The sequence below is a fragment of the Protopterus annectens genome, chromosome 6.part1 (genome assembly GCF_019279795.1).
Source record: "Protopterus annectens isolate FY-2018-M chromosome 6.part1, PAN1.0, whole genome shotgun sequence".
In the NCBI taxonomy this organism is placed as follows: Eukaryota; Metazoa; Chordata; order Ceratodontiformes; family Protopteridae; genus Protopterus; species Protopterus annectens.
In genome coordinates this window covers 505,020,850-505,040,327 of record NC_056738.1, presented here as the reverse complement: position 1 = coordinate 505,040,327, position 19,478 = coordinate 505,020,850, and the positions used below count along the sequence as shown (strand labels likewise).

The following is a 19,478-nucleotide window of genomic DNA, read 5'->3' as shown; positions in this document are numbered from 1 at the left end:
CTGTGATAGGTCCTTGTGCAGAATCTTTTTAATTGGTTAACTGAGAGGGGAGGCAAATAGATCTATGTCCGGGCATTCCCATTTCCTTGTTATCATGCTCAAGACTTGTGGATCCAGCTTCCACTTGTGGGGATCCATGAGGTTTCTGTTTAGTTTGTCTGCCAGAGTATTTTCCTTTCCTGGCAGGAATTGTGCCTGCAGATGTACTTGGCAAGTCAAAGCTGTGTCCCACATGGTCATGGCTAGTCTGCAAAGGGGGTAAGAATGTGTGACCCCCTGCTTGTTTATATACCACTTGACCGTGGTGTTGTCTGTCTTTATCAGTAGTTGTCCTGGATGAAGTAAGTCCTTGAAGGCTGTCAAGGCATTTTGAACAACTAACATCTCTTTTTGATTGATATGTAGATGCATTTGGTTTGGGGACCATGTGCCCTGAATGCCTCTTCCTGCCATGTGGGCTCCCCAGGCATAATCCGATGCATCCGTCGTTAGTGTTTGCCTGGCTGAAGGTAATGTGAATGGCTGTCCCTTGTTCTGGTGACAAGCCTTTGTCCACCATCAAAACTCCTGTTGCAGGCAGGGAATGAGAGTAATGACTGCTTCCAGGCTGTGAATTTTTGGGATTCCAAAAATTCACAAACATTTAGACAATCCTCCATTCAGACCCATTGTTTCTGCCATAGGATCAAAGACTGAGGCCTTGGCTGCCTATATTGATTTTAAGTGTAAGAATGTGTTAACAAAATTTCCACACATTATCAGAGACTCTTGGCATTGTTTGGATTCTATCCGAGATTTTGCAAATATTAATGATGGCAAGTTTGATTTTTGTATGGTCACTATTGATGTTATTAATTTGTTTAGTGTAATTCCACATCAAGAAGGCCTTGAGTTGTTCGAAGTATGTCTTAACAAACACAGCACCTATGACAACTCTGAGTGTAGATTGTTGTCACAGATGCTTGAATTGGTATTAGAAAATAATTTTATATATTTTAATGGTCAACATTATAGACAAAAAAATGGTGTTGCAATGAGGGCCAAATGTGCCCCTATCTATGCTAACTTGGTTTTGGCAGCATGGGAGGAGGAACATGTTTTTACTTGTAAATTTTGGAGTAATATTTTATTATATTTAAGATTTTTGGATGATATTTTAATTTTTTGGAAGGGATCTGAAATTGAGCTCAAAGAATTTATTACATATATTGGGCTAACGACAAGTTTTTTAAAATTTACAAGTTACACTTCACTAGAAAAGATCAACTTTTTAGATATTACAATATCATTACAGAATGACAAACTTGAATCAAATATTTATCGGAAAAAAACTTACTCCAATTCGTTTTTACATTTCGACAGCTGTCACCCGAGTCATCAGAAGAGAAACCTAGTAAAAGGTCAGATGGTGAGGCTGTCTAGATTAGTTAGTAGTGAAGACACTTTTTTGGAAGAACTTATTAAATTGAAAAACATGTTTACTTCTAGAGCTTACCCTGAGGAGTTAGTATCTAAAATTAGTCAAGATATAATAAGAAATAGATCAACACTATATAAACCTATTATACATTATGGTTTACCATCCAAGGATATGTCTAACGTTAGGATTGTTGGGCATGACACATTTGTCATCCCTTTTAACGAAAAATCACAACAAATTATTAAAGTGTTACATGACTCATGGGACATCATTACAGAAACTAACACTGATTTAGAGAATATTTTGGGGAACAAACCCAATTGCACCTTTAGTAAAGGGAAGACTTTAAAGAATTTGTTTGAAAAACCCATATATAATGAAATGACAACGAAATCTAAAATGAATAAATGTGGTGGTTGTCATATATGTAGATTTATTAATAACGGACCATATTTGCTTATCTCTAATTATGAAAAGACGATTAGATGTCCCGGGGTTTGTGATTGTAACACTAGTAGGGTTGTTTATGCTGCTTCATGCACAAGTTGTCAAGCCTTCTACATAGGAAAAACACATAGGAAATTAAAAACTAGAATTATTGAACATATGAGTGACATCAGGACTTTGAAACAAACTAGTGCTTTATACATTCATAGTACTGGCTGTGTTAATTTCAAAAAATTCTTATTTTTTGTAATTGACAGAATACCTCAAGCTATGTTGCACAACGGAGGTGACAGTAAGACTTTGTTGGAAGCTAAAGAATGTATTTGGCAACTTAGATTAAATGCCAATAAGTGGCCTGGTATTAATGACCAAATCTCCATCGCAAGTATACTTAAGTTAAAATCACAATTTATTTAAACATAAATTACAGCTTTCAGTTTTTGATCTATATTATATATATATTGTGGAATTTTTAATCATGAAAGGAATTTAAGAACACAATGGATACATTATATTTATTATTGATTGCTTAAAATTTGGAAAAAATTTTTAAATTTCCAATTTTAATATGTCATATTTATTATATTTATTATTTTAATTCAATATTTATTACAATGTAACATTGTTATTTCAAAATTATTACTAATTGTAGTTTTAAGAAGTTTTAGATATAAAATTGTAACAAGAAATTTACATTGTGACCAAATAATTCATGAACACAAAATATTATGTTGTTACTTCACTAGGTAATTAGTCTTTATATGTATGCTAGATTTACTAATTAATAAGAAATACACCCTTTATTATTGAGTGCTGATTGCTAATTATGGTATTAAGTAATTAAGGAATTTGTATTTAAGGGACGTTGTTGGTTATTTGAATTTGTACTCTGATGATGCCCTAACATGAAAGGGTGAAAGCGCTTAGTATTGTTTAAAGAACAATCTTTTTATCGTTTTTTTATCGTTTGTGGTCCAGGATTATCGAATTAAATAAAGGAGAATTTTTACTACGTTCTAGGATTCAAGGTTCTGATTGTTTTGCTTCCAGGCTGTGGCAATGTTGAGTCCAAACACTTTTTAGGTACCATTGAAGTTTCCACATATGCAGTCTTGCATATGGAATTAGTAGGATGCAGGATGCCATGAAGCCCAAAGCCTGCAGAATTTTTCTTGCAGATAACTGGGCCTTTGTTGCCAGCATTTTGAAATAGGTAGTCAGTTGCCTTTGTTTGTCTGGCATGAGATAAGCCATCTGGGCAGTTGTATTCAAGCTTGCACCCAGGAATGTTATCTCTTGTGAGGGTACTAGTTTTGATTTCTTTTTGTTGACTGTGTACCCTAGGCATGATAGAAGTCTTTTCACGAATGCCAGATGTTGAAGAATGTAGTTGTTCTCTGCTTGAATGAGACAGTCATCCAAGTAAGGATATATTTGTATTCCTCTTTGTCTGCAGAATGCAATTACTGGTGCCAGGCACTTTGTAAAGACCTTTGGCGCAGCAGATAAGCCAAAGAGCAGTGCAGAGAATTGGTAATGCATTGAACCAGCCTTGAATCTTAGGTATCGTCTGCATGATTGTCTGATTAGAACATGCAGGTATGCCTCTTTTAGGTCTAAAGTCACAAGCCAATCATTCTTGCCCAACATGGGCAGAAGTTGCTGCAAAGTCAACATTTTGAATTTTGGAATGTTCAGGAAAGTGTTCAGAATAGAAAGGTCCAGTATCGGCCTCCAGGCCTTGACCTTTCTGGGTAGCAAGAACAGTCAAGTAAAATCCTTGTCCCTGCTCTTGCTCTGGTACTTGTTGAATGGTCCCCATGTCCATGAGGGATGAGACTTGTTTTTGCGCCTCTGCCCATTGATTTTTTGGCAGATCTGGCCATTCGTTTGCCTTTGGCATAGTATGGAAATGGAACTTGTATCCTTGTGACACTATGTTTAGATCCCACTTGTCCTGGGTTATGATGTGCCAATTTTGAGCAAAAAGTGCTCATTTTCCCCCTAAGGGTGCTGCCAGAAGATAAGTGCTTGGTGCAGGCAGGGGGAAGTCATTGGGACTGTTTTCTGTATGTTTGTGATCTATCTTCTCCAGCTTTGGAGGTAGAAGCACCCCATTGTTTGGGCCTATAAGAACCTTGTGCTTGGGATCTATCCCTAGGGCATCTGGTTCTGCCCCTTTGAGGTCTGTCTGACACAGGAAAGGACCAATTTTTTGTAGGCCAGTGTCTACTAAACCTGGGTGGCTGTACTTGTAAAAATTCTTTGACAGTTTGCATAGATTTTGCTTTTTCCTCCATTTTCTTTAACACCTCTTCTGCCTTAACACCAAACAAAGTATCATGCTGCAAAGGTGCATCTAGTAATTTAACTTTAACATGATCAGGCAGATTTTGTTCCTTTAACCAAGCATGCCCCCTAATTACAGAACCCGTAACTGCGGCTCTGCAGGAGGCCTCCAAAGAATCAAAACCACATTGCAAAGTATGCTTTCCAACTTGTTCTGCTGCATACAATAAATCCTGCATTTCCTTGTTTTCTGCACATTCAGAATTTGACAACATTTTCTGTTTAAGCAATCCCATGACATGTTGCTGATACTTAAGCATATGAAATTTGACAGTTTAAGGCCCTTACAGCCAAAGTTGCAGATGTGCAAACCTTTTTTCCCCCATCTATCCAGTGCCCTTGAATCCCTGTCAGAGGGGGGTTGGGTTTTTTGCAGTGGAAGCCTTAACTCCCTTTGGACTCTGTGAAATAGTTTCTGGGTCAGCAGCAGGGTTTTTAAAAAGAAACTTGTGCAAGTCAGGAACCCTGTAATATCTGTCAGGCTTAACAGGAGCTGGGGGTAAGGAGTCAGGGGTCAGACAAGACTCCGAAAACACATCATCTACAATGTCTAACGCAGGTGGAATAGCTAGAGGCCTGTGCGGAGGTAGTAAGAAAAAAATCCCTGAGCCTCTTTCTAGATTCTGAAAAATCTTGGCTCTCCCAGTGGAAATGCTCCCTCATGGTATGCAAGGTTTCCCCAAAGGATAGTCCTCAGGAGGAGATAATGAAGGTATGATTCTTCAGCATCAGAATGCTCATGGGGGGAAGAGTATTCCCAATCAGAAGAAAGAGAAACCTGATCTGAAGATTCATAGTCAGTGTCTTGCCTAGGCCTCTTATCAGGAGGGGGATGGGAACCCCTGATCAAGGTAATCAAGTCTTCGGCCATTTTGAGCATCTGTTTTTTGGGCATAGAGGGCTGTTCACGTGGCTCTTGAGTTTGTTTCCTTGTTTAGACGGTGCTTTAGTCTTTGCCTTTGATGCTGAAGTTGTTTTAATGTAAAGATGTTTAGGTCTGAATACAATTATTAACTTTTTCTGATATCGGTCTGGAGCAAGAAAAAAAGTTTCCCCAATGGGGTACTTAGCTTTATTGAAGACTTCGGATCTGAAACTCAAACACAAAAATCTCAGGAGTCGGCTGACCAGCACTTGCAAACTGCTTCTGCTTCGGGCACTGCGCGGCAAGAAAGACTGAAGAAAATGGTGTCAGCTGCTTCTTTTAAACCCCTGATGACCTGACGTCAGGGAAGGGGTGACAGCAGCCGATGCAGGACCCAAGACTTTGGAATTCAGGCTGGCTGACGGCAACCTGCTAGCAGGATTACCCAAATGTAATGACTGCAACAGTGAAACACGAAGAACATCCTTAAGTTGTTTAGAAGTGAAATTTTTTACGTCAGCCTTCCTGAAACAGTAAAGCATTTTGCCTATTGTACTGAGGTACAATTATGTTTATTGAAACTGGAAATGTTGATGACTTGAATAATTTTATTCCCTGTGGACTGAGCAAAACAGTACTGCGTCCAAATAAAGATGAAATAATGGGAAGGTCATACTCAGTTTTAGGCCTTAATACATTAAAAGCAATGGCCCTTCCAGCCTGACATTAGAAGGTGTGAAGTGCTACCTTTAGTCACTGCAAAAGTTTAGAGTTATATTAACTCTATAAGGGGACATCATCTCTAAAAAGAACCCAAGATGCCTTTCATGTTTGGTGAATTGGAGTCTGGCAGGGTGTGTGATGACTGGTGGCGATATATTACAAAAATTTCTTAGAAGTACCAAAGACTGAGACTGCAGATTTGTCAGTGAATTTGCTCTGAGCAAGCTGGTTCTGAATTAATGTGTAGTCATTTTGGAATAAACAACTTACTTGCAAAGAATAATGTCCTGCAGTAAATACCATGTCATCTGCATATACAATAATGTTCAGCCATGGTATGTAGAAAGGATGATTGTTTATACGGACAATTGTGATGATGAGTGCAGCACGATACATCAATAGTGAAAGTTATGATTAGCGTTTTATAGATAAACATGCATTTGACAGATCAAATTAAACTCTAATGTCCCAAATCATTCACAAACTACTAATAACAATATAGCTGACAATACTCTGCTAATCTAGAAAGGACTAATCTCAACCTGAGCCAGTGGCATAGAGAAATAAACTCCTGACAACTGCCCAGGTAACACAAGTTTAATCAGCAGATCAAGCACTTGGATCACACAGGGATGAGTGCCCACCTTGAGGGAAAGGGGGTGATGCTAATCACAGCTTTCTAGCACGTCTGTGCTACTGACATAGCCCCAGTAGAGCATAGGCATGTCAGGATGTGGGGAGCTAGTGCTTGCAGGAACATGCATGTGACTGCCTAAATTAGTGATGGAAGCATTTGTCAGCACATGTGGGGAAGTATGCAAGCATGGAGAGAGGGACATAAGTGGTGTTTATGTTGATGCAAGTGTTCAACATCACAACCACCACAGGAGGGATGAGAACATTCAAGAATCCTCAATTGCCAGGATGCCATTAAGTACGCAAGCAACTCTCATGGCTGCTTGCATGATGGCTTCAAGTGACTCTTGCCCCTGTGCAGTACTAGGTGGGTTCTTCATACAGGGAAATGAATGGGCTTACACTGATGGGGAGAACTTGATAACCAACAGGCAGAAGAGGCAAAAAAGATAAAAGGTGAAAGAAAAGCAGACAGACCAATAATCAGTAGACATAGGCAACAATGTTGCAAAGAACATACAAAATGCAAATATAATACAAAAAGAAACCGTACAGTGTTTATTCAAAATGGCTATAAAACAAAAGTTATCTGAACACTCCACAACGTAGGATCTGAGCAAAGAGCTCTGGCTGCAGAACAGTCAAAACTGATAAAAAAAAATAAACAAAAAAAGGACAGCATTACACACACAACCTTCCCAGGCTATTAATATCTTGCCTCATATCCATTATGAACTTTATAGGTGGAAGTATCTGTCTATGGGTCAGCTAAAAGACAAAGATGAAAAATGTAGATGGATGGAGGCATAACTTACCCTGCACTGAAAATCATCCTTGTGTGTGTGTGTGTGTGTGTGTGTGTGTGTGTGTGTGTGTGTGTGTGTGTGTGTAACTTTTGTGGAAAAAAAAAAAAACATACTGAACAGCCCCAGCTCCAAAAAAAATGGGAAAAAATTCCATAGGCTACCCATCTATGTCAAGCAAAGTTCTTCATTAGCACTCTTCAAGAAAAATCTTGATGAGTGGATGGGAAATAGGAAACACACCCCGAGGATCACTTCTGCATCTCTGCTCGAAAGTGGCACAGGAAAATAACTTTCTTGGGTGGTGTAAGCCAGGGAACCTTGTTGGCTAGGCTTACGTAGGCCCTTGGGCCGATATAGCCTAGTACCTACTTATGAACCTATATTAGTCTTACTGAGTGTCTATCCTTTAGCAACACAGCCTGCTTAACTATCACCCAAAAGACAGACTCAAAAGACAATCATAAGGCCTTCTTTACATGCTTAGAAATGGAACTTCTCCCCCCCCCCAAGAGGAGAGATATCTATACCAATTGCAGCCCAAACCCTCCAGCCCCAAGTGAGACTGCTGCTCTCTTCAAACACAAAATCCATGGGATGGACCTGATGGTGTCCCCGGCTGTGTGCTCCTGTGACCCAATGAGGAATTAAACCAGAGCTGTGACAGCTGTTTAATGTTTAACTGGATACTTCTATCGTCTGGAGGGGTGCTCCTGGCGTGTGGTCCCACTTCACAAAAAACTCCACTCTCCACCCCACCGGAGTGCCCGCTACCTTGACAAGCCTTTACTGACCATTAGCCTCCAGCCAGACCTCATGAGGATCATAATGATAATATAAATAAAACTAATTTAAACCTTGATGGCAGCAGTTTAACCAACATTGGATCAGCCTTTTTAAACTTAACTTTTGACTTTTTTTCGAAGTGAAGACTTGAGGGATTCAGGCGGGAATACAGCCTACCTCGATCAGTCTCTGGCTAAGGCCAACCCACAGGGTCAGAGTTGCTGGCTACATGTCAGACTCAAAGCCTGTCACAAGTGGTGTGTCCCTACAGTCAGTCCCTGGGCCCACTCTTTGTTTGGCATCTTTTCAAGTACAAGCAACACAACACAGTTGGGTTATTGACAAAACAAAATTGCAGACTGCTGCAAACCTGGGCATAGTAGTCAACACACATCTGGGACACAGATATCCACAGAAAGGGATAACTGGAACGGATAACTGGTGCCAGAGCCATGGCCAAAAAGTTAAATGCCAAAAATGCATATCATACAAACTCGGTTAAAAACAAAGTTACCGTGGCCCAAGCTACAGCACAAGAAGCACACATCTCAGAGACAGGGACCCAAAGTTGATAATGATCTGTCCCAAGTCTGTCATTAGCTCCTTATCATGAAGGATTCTCCATCTAGATCAAGGGAGGTTAGTCTCCTTTACTCATCACTCATCAGAGACCCAATGATTGACACATGCCCCATTGGAATGTATCTGACCCGACACTTGCAGCAGCTGGAGGAGCCAGACTCCCTATGCTGTGAACAAAAATCCGGTACATGTGAGGCAGAGCACACTGGCCTTGTTGTTCAAGAAATCTTGACCATGGGATGGATGAGATCGCAATATACCCCCAGGATTACCTCAGTGTCACTGCTCGACAGAGGCAGCAAAATAATGGGTATAGTTCCCCATCCTATACTAAAGGGTGAAGGGCCAGGGCTGGGGACTAGCTTGGCTTTTCCCCCTCGGCAGCATCCTCCTTGCAATGTTCACCAAATGTATGACCAAGCAGAACCTGCTGCACAAATGCCATTCAATACTGCATTATGGAGAAAGGATGTGGAATGTAATGACAGCATCGGCAGAATATGGCCCAAAATATATTTTTAAAGTTTAGCCCTATTTATCATAACAGAAGACATGTATATCAGGGGGTCACAGGTGAAAATTAAAGTGAAAGTCTCCTTTCTGATAAGTTCTGTTTGAGCAGAAGAGCTAGGAAGGGATGTCCTCTTTCCCCTTTGTTATTTGCATCATACTTAAAACCACTGGCAATGAAAATAAGGCATTCAGAAATTCATTGGTATGGTAATCAAGAAAAGTTGGCTTTATTTACAGATATTTTTTAACTGATAAAACCAGAAAATGGCATTTCAGTATTGTGGAACATTCTAAGACAGTTTATTGTCTTTTCAGGATACAAATTTAATGAAGAAAAAACAAAGGCAATAGCTAAAACCCATCTCTTCACACACAAACTGGTTCAGCAATACCCCTATGTATGGGGCATCAAAAATGAAGCACTTAGGAGTAGGGATTAAAAATTATTCTGGTGTGGCAGATAAGGCTATGTGGGAACAGACTAAACCAAACATAATACAAAAACTGAGAAATCTGCTTAATAGATATGGATAGCAAGACACAAGCAGTGAAAATATTTTAATCCATTTAGTTCCATACATGTCAGGCACATTTTTATCAACCAGAGAATTTGTGGACAGAAATTAATAGAGAGTTGAAGGATTTCATATGAGAGGGGAAGAGTCAAGTGTGATAAATTGATCCTTCCAATAGAACAATGTGGTTTGGGATTATCTGATTTGAAGGGGGAATTTCACAGCTACACAGTTAATCATACACATAATACAAGCAAAAAGCTATAATTCAAAGTGGAAAGGGATAATTATGAAAGCAGGGGGAAACTAAGAAATAAGGAGAGACTGGGACTTTTGATGCAGATCCTTAATGAGAACAATAACAATACAGAATATTATATTCATAAAGTAGCGGAAAGTATTCCAAGAACTAAGTCAACATAGTTTATGGAGAAAAGAGATTCTGCCAATAGACATGACTGCAGTTAGTGATACAGAGAATAGGCAAGAGGGGGGGACTGGAATTTACTGGAGAAAACTGACAAAAGGAACCAACGTATTGGGAGCAAATAATTATAGAGGGAAAGGTGGCAGAATGGGAAGAGGCCAATATTTCATTTGGACTACAGGCTAGAAAACTGCTTTCCCTAACGAGGACTGATATCAGAGTATAGGCAAAGAGAAAGGAATATTGAGTTCCAAAGTGAAATATGGGCACTGGTAGAGTTTTTAGTAGAATCTACAACAAAGGCTGCTGTTAAAAAGGTATAATTAGTATGGCTTTATAAAATACTGCTTGATACCTTAGGCTTACCATATTTCTGCTTAGTTTCTTGCCATACTACGTGAACATTTGTATTGTATTTCTATCCATTCTATATATTCCTTTATTGCATGTTATGTAATTACTTCAGAAGTATGTATACTTAAAAATGTGATCTGTGTTCATCTTTGTTCTATTTCTTTACTTAAACTTTTTTTTTTGGGAGCTTTTCTCCTTGGGTCTCTGCTGAAAAAGGGCTTCAAAGAACCCAAACAGACTAACCCGGTTAACAAATGTAAAAATAAATAAATAATAATCAATCAGAGGAGGTTAGAAATGAATTGGAAGAAAGACTGGACAAGCAATTTACAAAAAAACAATGAGCGGATCTATGTATGGATCCCAAACACGTAACAGACTTTAGAAGATTTAGGATCTTTGCTTGAAAATGATTGCATAGGTATTTTTACACCCCAAGCAGACTCCAAAGTATTTTTCCTGAGGCAGACTGCAAATGTTGGAGGTGAGAGTGGGAAGAAAGAGGTAACTGGGAACATAATGTTTGGGATTGTAATGAGTTGGCAGACTTTAAAATTCTTCACAGAGTACTCTGTCAGAAATACTATTTAAGCATATTGGTGCAACTCAGAAAATTATTTTTTGAGCTGTGATACACAATTAGAATTGCCTATACATAGCAAGGCCTTCAAGTTTAATCCTGGTGGCTATCAAAAAAGTCATTACTAGAAAATGGAAATCAAAATATAAACCAACCATATTGGTTGTAGTGAATATCGTAACATAGATAAAATAACTGGAAGTGGGATCTGTAGAAATGGGCAGGAGCAAATTCCACAGGAAAAAAATGTGAACTGTGGGAAGAATACATGCAGAATAATATTTTGGAGGTGAAATGAGATTTAAGGGAAGGTGGAAACCGAGCTAGGTAATGTTTGACAATGGCTGTACAGAATAGAAGATAAGTGATGTATAATGTATGCAGCTGAAAATATGCAATATGGTCAGTTTTCATTTATATAAATGTACGACTGCACATGTCAAAAGTGACAAATCAATAAAAAGCTTCTTGTTTACAAAATGAAAATATAGGGCGGGTTGAAGCATAACATATAGTTTCTCAAGGTGCACAGATCTCTAGCCAGATAAAAAAAAATACAATAATGGCTTAAAAACATGCATCTGTTGCAATGTCTACATATAGTGTAGCTATGTTTTAGTACATCACCAAAAGTTTAACTACAAACTCAGGGCATGAAAAACAGTTGTGCAAATCCCTGGAATGTTACCAATTCCTACTAAAAATAAACTAAATCCACCATACTGCTTACTCACTATCAACTACATTAAAAACTTGCACACTACACATGCAAAACAATAACAACACACTACAAAACACCCTAACAAGCCTACAAAGACCCCAACTCAAATCTATACATAGATACTGAAGTGAATGTCAGAGCTAAGTGACTTCACATACTACACACACAAAATGGATCCAGAATACCCTGCAAAAATATTGCTCACCTAATCAGCCTCATAGAAATTATATTATTACAATACAATAAAACATTAACTACACCTATCTAGCCATGAAACTGTATTACTGGTAAAATGGACCCAAATCTAATGATCTAAGATTAATAAACTGAAAAATAAAAATAGATAAGGCAAACCACTAAAAATTCATTAAAAAATGAACATGGACTCTAAAATAATGAAAAAGTACCCCAGAGCTACATGCAGCAGAAAAAACATGCACAACTCATTCTAGTCACATATACCTGTAAAAACTGCCTAAAGTCTTATTGCTGTAGCCCACTGAAACCAAACAGGCAATTTTAAACGTTACCTGAGGTAAAAATCAAGTTGACAAATGGATGGAGGTGTGGTTTGTTTAATAAATGAAATGCATTCTGCTGCAGAAATATATAACTCAGCTTGGACTGTACAGATATTTAAATGTACTATGCATCACACACTCAGGTTTCTACCTCTCATACATACATATATATATATATATATATATATATATACATACATTTTATATATATATATATATATATATATATATATATATATATATATATATTATATATGCGTGTGTGCGGGCACAATTGCATACATCAAAAAGTATATGTAGAGACATTATAAACACACACAACAAAACAGGCAGGTGTATTTTAACTGAGGTGTCCACAGTCAACTTATGCCTTGCATTTTTAAATCTCAAAATTAGGTGTACTGTTTTGTGTATGTAACACACACATTTCTTTCACTGTTGTAACCTTGGGATGAACCTCAAAAAAATCCAGAGAGATTAATGTCCTATCTTCTTAACAAAGAGAAAAAAAATAAAGGATAAGGTTGTGATGCTGCAGAGGGTAGAGAGTGATTTGTACACAATTATTAATAATTATGATGTCACCCTCCTCTTAAATACACACAAACGCATCGCATCTCAGGGGATGGCAGCTTAAAACACTGACTACCAATAGCAAGAGAGAGACTGCAAGCCACTTTTGTGCTCCCTATTATCCCAACAGAAAAAAACTAAGACCAACCCAAATTATCAAACTATTTTTTAAAAAAATCATTTTCAGATTTTCATAACTAGGACAGCTTTTAATCCAGCTGAAGAGCTTGCATTTAGCCAATACATGTTCTGAATAATGAAGGAAATATATTACAATAATTATTTCACAGTTGTATTAATCAGCTGTATGTCATAAAGAGAGTCTGTGCGCCATAGCTGCAGATCTAGCTTAACATTCCATTCCTTAAATGGAAAAACTGCCCCACTCTGTAATGCTTCATATATTTTTATCATTTCATTGAAAAGATTTGATATTAGCTGAATACAATTCCAGACATGGGCAAAATAAGAAGTTATGTACCTACCATAACGTTCCATGTTAGTTGTCATCTCTCGCCTTCTTTCTTGCTTGATGGGTTCGGGCGATCCCTCTCGGCTCCGCGCGGGCTGCTTTAGCTCGAGAACTCCTTTTACCAGCTCGAGGCAGCCCCATATCCCATGATGCAAGGCAGTAAGTACCCAGATCTCGTTTGTTGACAAAGGGCAATAACACCAAGCATAAAATACTTCCCAAAGGAAGAAGAAACTTACAGATGGAAAAAGGACCAGGTCTGAATGGTCTTTAGCATAATAGTTTCTTATACAAGGTCTGTCCAGGCCAGGGGAAGGAAAGAAGGCGTGAGAAGACAACGAACATGGAACGCTATGGTAGGTACATAACTTATCAATGTTAAGTTGTCAATCTCGCCTTCATTCTTGCTTGATGGGACCGCGACCCTAGCACCTCTATCCTGGGTGGCTCAATGGAACAAACTCTTGAGGACTGTAGAGCCAAAACTGGCTCTGTCCCTGGAGGCCAAGTCCAATTTGTAATGGGAAACAAAAGTGTGAGGAGTGGCCCAAGTGGCCGCTGCACAAATAGTGTCCAAAGGAAGTCTAGCTTGAAAAGCTGTAGAAGTAGCTAAACTCCTAGTTGAATGTGCTTTAGGTTTTGAGCACAGCTGTTTTCCCCTGATATAAATTTCAGTGATGACCGAAGAAAGCCATCTGGACAAAGTCACTTTAGAAACAGGAAGGCCTTTTTATTATCTGCATAGGAAACAAAAGTTGATCAGATTTTCTAAATTTTTTGTTCTGTCCAAATAATATCTAAGCTGACGGTGGACGCCAAGATAATGTAGCTTTTGTTCAGCTCTATCTGAATAGTTAGGAAAAATACAGGAGATCAATGGATTGATTCAGATTGTTTTTGAAGCGACCTTAGGTAAAAGGATGGATTAGTTCTCAAAGATACTCTGTCTTTGTGAAAAATCAAATAGGGGTCGAACCGAAGAGCATGAAGTTCAGACACCCTCCTGGCAGATGTAATAGCCACTAGGAATAACGTTTTCCAAGAAAGATATTTTAGGGAACAAGAAACAGCTGGCTCGAGGGGAAGAATCAAGGATGTCAGCACTAAATTTAGATCCCACTGAGGAGGAGGATTCCTGATTGGAGGCTTTAGTAGGAAAATTCCTTTCAAGAAGGCCCTGCAGAGCCTATGGGACATAATATTATGATCTGCTATCCCGACATGAAAATTAGAAATAGCAGCCAACTGAACTCTGACTGTGGAAGAAGAGGAGCCTGCATGAAAAATCTCTGCTAAGAAGTCCAGAACTGCCGGAACAGGGGCAGTAAAAGGATCAATATTTTGGGCCTTAGCCCAATAAGAGAAACGTTTCCATTTGCTTGTGTAAATCCTCCTGGTAGAGGATTTTAGTGAAGCTACTATGATATCTCTAACTGGGTTAGAGATCAAAGGAAGCCTGGCTAAGGAAGGAAGTGGAGCAACCATGCTGTGAGGTTGAGAGAAGGGATTGACCGGTGCAGCTGACCGGATTGGTGAATCAGTAGATCTGGCACTGGGTCCAGATGCCACGGCTGCACCAAAAGGTGATGATGGAGGAACGGGAACCAAACTTGTCGAGGCCAGTAAGGGATAATGAGAATCAATTTGGCTCTCAAAATGGTAGCTTTCTGGATCACCTGAGGGATCAGAGGAAATGGAGGGAAGGCATAAAGAAGTCCCTGGGGCCAATCCTGGGTCAGAGCGTCTCTAGGGGGATGGCCTGGTAGAGGCAAGAGGCTGAAGCAGTCTGGATATTTGCTGTTTTGGGGAGTAGCAAAAGATCGCAACATGGACCCCATTCCAGAAAAATCTCTTCCGCTATGGATTGCTTGAGAGACCACTCGTGAGGCATGAGAATAGCTCTGCTCAATCTGTCCGCTATAATGTTGGTTTTCCCAGGGATATGCGTTGCTACCAGAAACCGATGAGAGGAGATCGCCCATTGCCAAAGTCTGACACAAGGGGTAGGACTTGGTTCCGCCCTGTTTGTTGATATACCAAACTACAGACATGTTGTCTGTGTGGACTGCAATTGTCCCTACGGGAAGAAAGTCGTTGAGGGCTTGCAACGTTAAAAGCACTGCTCTCATCTCCAGGACATTTATGTGCAGATGGTACTCAACGGTTGCCACGCCCCATGAACCATCCTGCCCTGATAATGACCCCCACCCGATCAGGGAGGCATCCGTGGTGACAGTGGCTATCGGGACGGAGGTACAAAGCACCTGCCTTGGTGAACCTGAGACGATGTGATCCACCAAGCAAGATGTTCTTTGCATGTTTGTGTCACCAGAATCTGGTGACGCATTGGGAGTTGCTGGTATAACCACTGTGTGAACAGCATCCACTGAAGGAGGCGCATGTAGAATCGAGCCAGGGAAGAAGAGTAATGGCCGCAGCCATGAGACCTAATACCTTTAGAACCATTCTGGCCTGTACTTTCTTGCTGGCCAGAATGATCCTGACATGAGTCTGAATGTCTGAAACTCTTTGTTCTGTAAGGGTAGCTGACATCCGAACAGTGTTTAAGTTTGCGCCTATGAAGGTAATAGACTGGCAGGGCGATAAGGATGACTTTTCAAGTTGACTGAGATGCCCAAATGAGAACAAAGGTCTATTGTGTAATCCCTGGCTTGTATAAGCTGATGCCTGGTGGTGGCTGACAGGAGCCATTCGTCGAGATACGGAAACACCTGGAATCCTTGACGTCTCAGGTGAGCCGTGACCACTGCCATGCATTTGGTGAACACTCTGGGGGCTGTAGTGAGACCAAAGGGCAGGGCTCTGAACTGGAAATGACTGGACCCCAGCCAGCGGAGAAATCTCCTGGAGCGTCTGTGAATTTTGATGTGATAGTACGCATCCTGAAGATCTATTGAGCACATCCAGTTGTCCTTCTGTAAGAAGGGCAGAATTGACTGAAGAGTGACCATTCGAATCTTGTCTTCCTGACAGACTTGTTGAGTCTGCTGAGATCCAATATTGGTCTCCAGTCTCCCGTCTTTTGGGGACCAAAAGAACCTTGAGTAGATTCCGGCTCTGAATGGTCTATTGTAACTGGCTGAATGGCTCTTTTGCAGTAGTTTTGATTTCTAACTCTGCAATGTCCCTTAGACCGGGTGGTACATCTGGAAGGGAACTTGAGGAAGGGACTTTCCTCGAAAGGAATTATGTAACCCTTGGATATGATCGACTGTACCCATCTGTCTTGAGTGAGGGAATGCCAGGCTTCTGGGTACAGTGATAATCTTCCCGACTGCCTCCAAGGAGGGACAGCCGGGCAACACCTCAGGGATGCTGAAAGGGCTTATCAGAGAGAGGCTCCCTGTTTCCCTGGTTCTTGGACCCCTCTGCCTCTAGAGCGGCGTCTGTTGTTGTTACCCCTCTGCCTCTAGGGGTAAACTGACCACGTGAATCACTCCTTGGGATTTACGGAACCACATCTTCCCACCCTTCTGTCCTTTGGGATAAGGCCTAGAAGGCCTGCAACAACGGACTCCAACAGCAGAAAGAGTCTTGCCGTCCTGCTCACACCTGGTCAAGGTCTCCTTCACCTGAGGGCCAAACAAAGCTGACCCATCAAAGGGAGAATTTGTGAAAGACGCCTTAAAGGGATCCAAAATCACATAGCCGCATCCAGGCTTGGCGTCTAAGAGCCACACCTGTGCCTGCGTCTACTCCTCCATCCGCAGCATAAGATATTAGCCGCATGGAGGAGTTAGCAATGGAATTGAGGGTTCCTAGCTGCGAAGCAATCTTTTCTTGAGCCCCTGCAGCTGTAGGATCCTGAACTACTTCTCCCAGCTCCTTCAGGATATCTCTCTGGAGTCTGGTGAAGTGACAAAGATAATTCAGCGAACGCATAGCAAAGGTCGCTGAGGAAAACATCCCCTTGCCGTACCTATCCATGCTCCTAGAGTCCTTATTACGAGCATGGACGGCCACGGAAGCATCTGCAAGTTCCTTTTGGTGGCCGCAGCCACCACCATGGCATCAGCGGGACACCCTTGGTAAGGAATTGTTTGTCACTAGGGGCAGTGATAAATTTAGAAGGCCTCCTAGGGACTGGCTCTACAGAGTCAGGAGCTGTCCACGCCTTTCATGCAATAACCTGCATAAGGGGGTCGAAGGCGGAGACACCCAGGAGGTGGAGGGCCGAGATCCAAACGCCTCTAGGTATACTGACTCATCCTCACAGGGATTGTTGGTGGGCCAGGTCCGCGTGTGTTTTAGAAGTTCTCGGATGTCTGAAAAGGAGACATCGTCAGAGGGGATCTAGGGGATCCCTCTGACTCATCAAAGTCAGTATCCGTGACAGACTCGGGGAGTCTACATGCTTCCTCTTACAAGTCCTCTTCCTAGGAGGATCTCAAACATCAGGAGAATCCTCGGAAGAGGGAAATTCCCAATGGGAAACCTGAGGCGGAGGATCTCTGGGTCCTGTAGCAAGAGAAGTGGCAGAGATGTCAACAGGTACAATAGAGGGAGGAGCTACGGAAGAGACTGCTGACTGATACCAGTGGCCAGTACACTCTTCATCACCTCAATGCTCCCTCCCAGGCAGGTCCGAGAGAACCCGCTCAAGAGCTAGGAACTCCAGGGACCACCGAAGGGAAGCATCCGAGGCAGATGTCGGAGCCGAGCTCACCAAGGCCGAGGCTCCAAGGGGAAGAGCGGGTTCGACAAGGGTCCGATGCCACTCACCCCTCGGAGGAGACCATGGAAGCCCGACCACGAATCCCTCTAAGGAAGAGGAGATAAGAGTAGAGGCTGAAGGAACAGAAGGGGTATCCGTCCTCCAGCCGTAGCAGTAACCATGCCGAAGACTCCAACTCCAAGCTCTGGGGTAGAGTTGAAGGAGGAACTGTAACGGGGTGTGGACCAACAGTCGTCTGCTGAGACGGACTGTGAAGCATTTGGGCCAGTACCTGTGACTTGAGCAATCTGCTGACCACTCTCTCTAGGTCATGGTCAGACAACCTGGATGACCTTGAAGATCGGCTCCGATGGCTCCGTTCCGACAGAAGAGGTGAAGCGGGAGCCGAAAGTACCGGCCCCAAGGAAGGAGCCCCCGCCCTCTTCCGGGAATGACCCAGCGGACCCGATACTACAGATCCTGTCGGAGCCGACTTCTCGGAGCCGACAGAACGCCTCGATGTATCGGCTCCAGCCGGAGCCGATACAGCCACCAAAGTAACGGTGTCGGAGCCGATCGGGCCGACACCGATGCCTGTGCCACATGGGTGTCGGAGCCGATCGGAGCCGACATCGGTGGACAATACAGTTCGCACCGATAGCCATCGGTGCCAGAATCGGCTCCAGCCGAGCCGATCTCGACTCAACGAGTCGGAGCCGAGGCCGCAGGCTTAGAAACAGAAGCCTGGGCCTTGGAAACTCTTGCTGGTTTCGTGGAGCCGACTTAGCCGGAGAGCCCTCCGGCAGAAGGCCCCTAAGAACCAGTTTGTTATGTCTCTCCTGCAGGACTCTCTGGCTGAAGGAGTGACAAATAGCACAGGAGTCCTGCAGGTGAAGAGGGCCCAGACAATACAGGCAAGAAGTGTGACCGTCTGTCAGAGACATTTTCTGACAGCACGAGTCACACTTCTTAAAACCTGAAACCCTCTCCTTTGACATGGTGCCGACACACAATAAACACACACACCAGTCAAAAATAAATTAAATTACAGAAAATACCAAGAGGTATTCTATAAAAAACACCAACACACACACCCTAACAGGGGGGGGATGGGATAGGGGATAACTAAGAACAAATTAAAAAAGGCAGGGAATTTCTGTCAGCAAGGGATAGAAATTAAAATTAAACTATCAAAAATTAGTTTTTTGACTAAAAAGGGGCTTGAAAATCACAAAGTGAAACAACTTACCAGTAGCTGGTAAAAAGAAGACCTCCCAAGCGAAGCAGCAAACGAGATCTGGGAACTTACTGCCTTGCATCATGGGATATGGGGCTGCCTCGAGCTGGTAAAAGGAGTTCTCGAGCTAAAGCAAGTGCCGAGTTGGAGCCGAGGATCGGCTCCGAACCCATCAAGCAAGAATGAAGGCGAGATTGACAACTTAACATCTATTTTTTCCACGCAAAACATATTTTTGCAAGTAATGACAGACACTTCTTGGTTCCAATTTCCTCTGCA

The 19,478-nt window shown here is 41.7% G+C and overlaps 1 protein-coding gene across 1 annotated transcript in view; it reads right to left on the bottom strand.

Annotated features, from left to right (window-relative positions):
- PARD3B (par-3 family cell polarity regulator beta) overlaps window positions 1-19,478 on the bottom strand; it is a 5,075,916-nt gene that overhangs the window by 4,753,422 nt on the left and 303,016 nt on the right. The window lies entirely within an intron of this gene.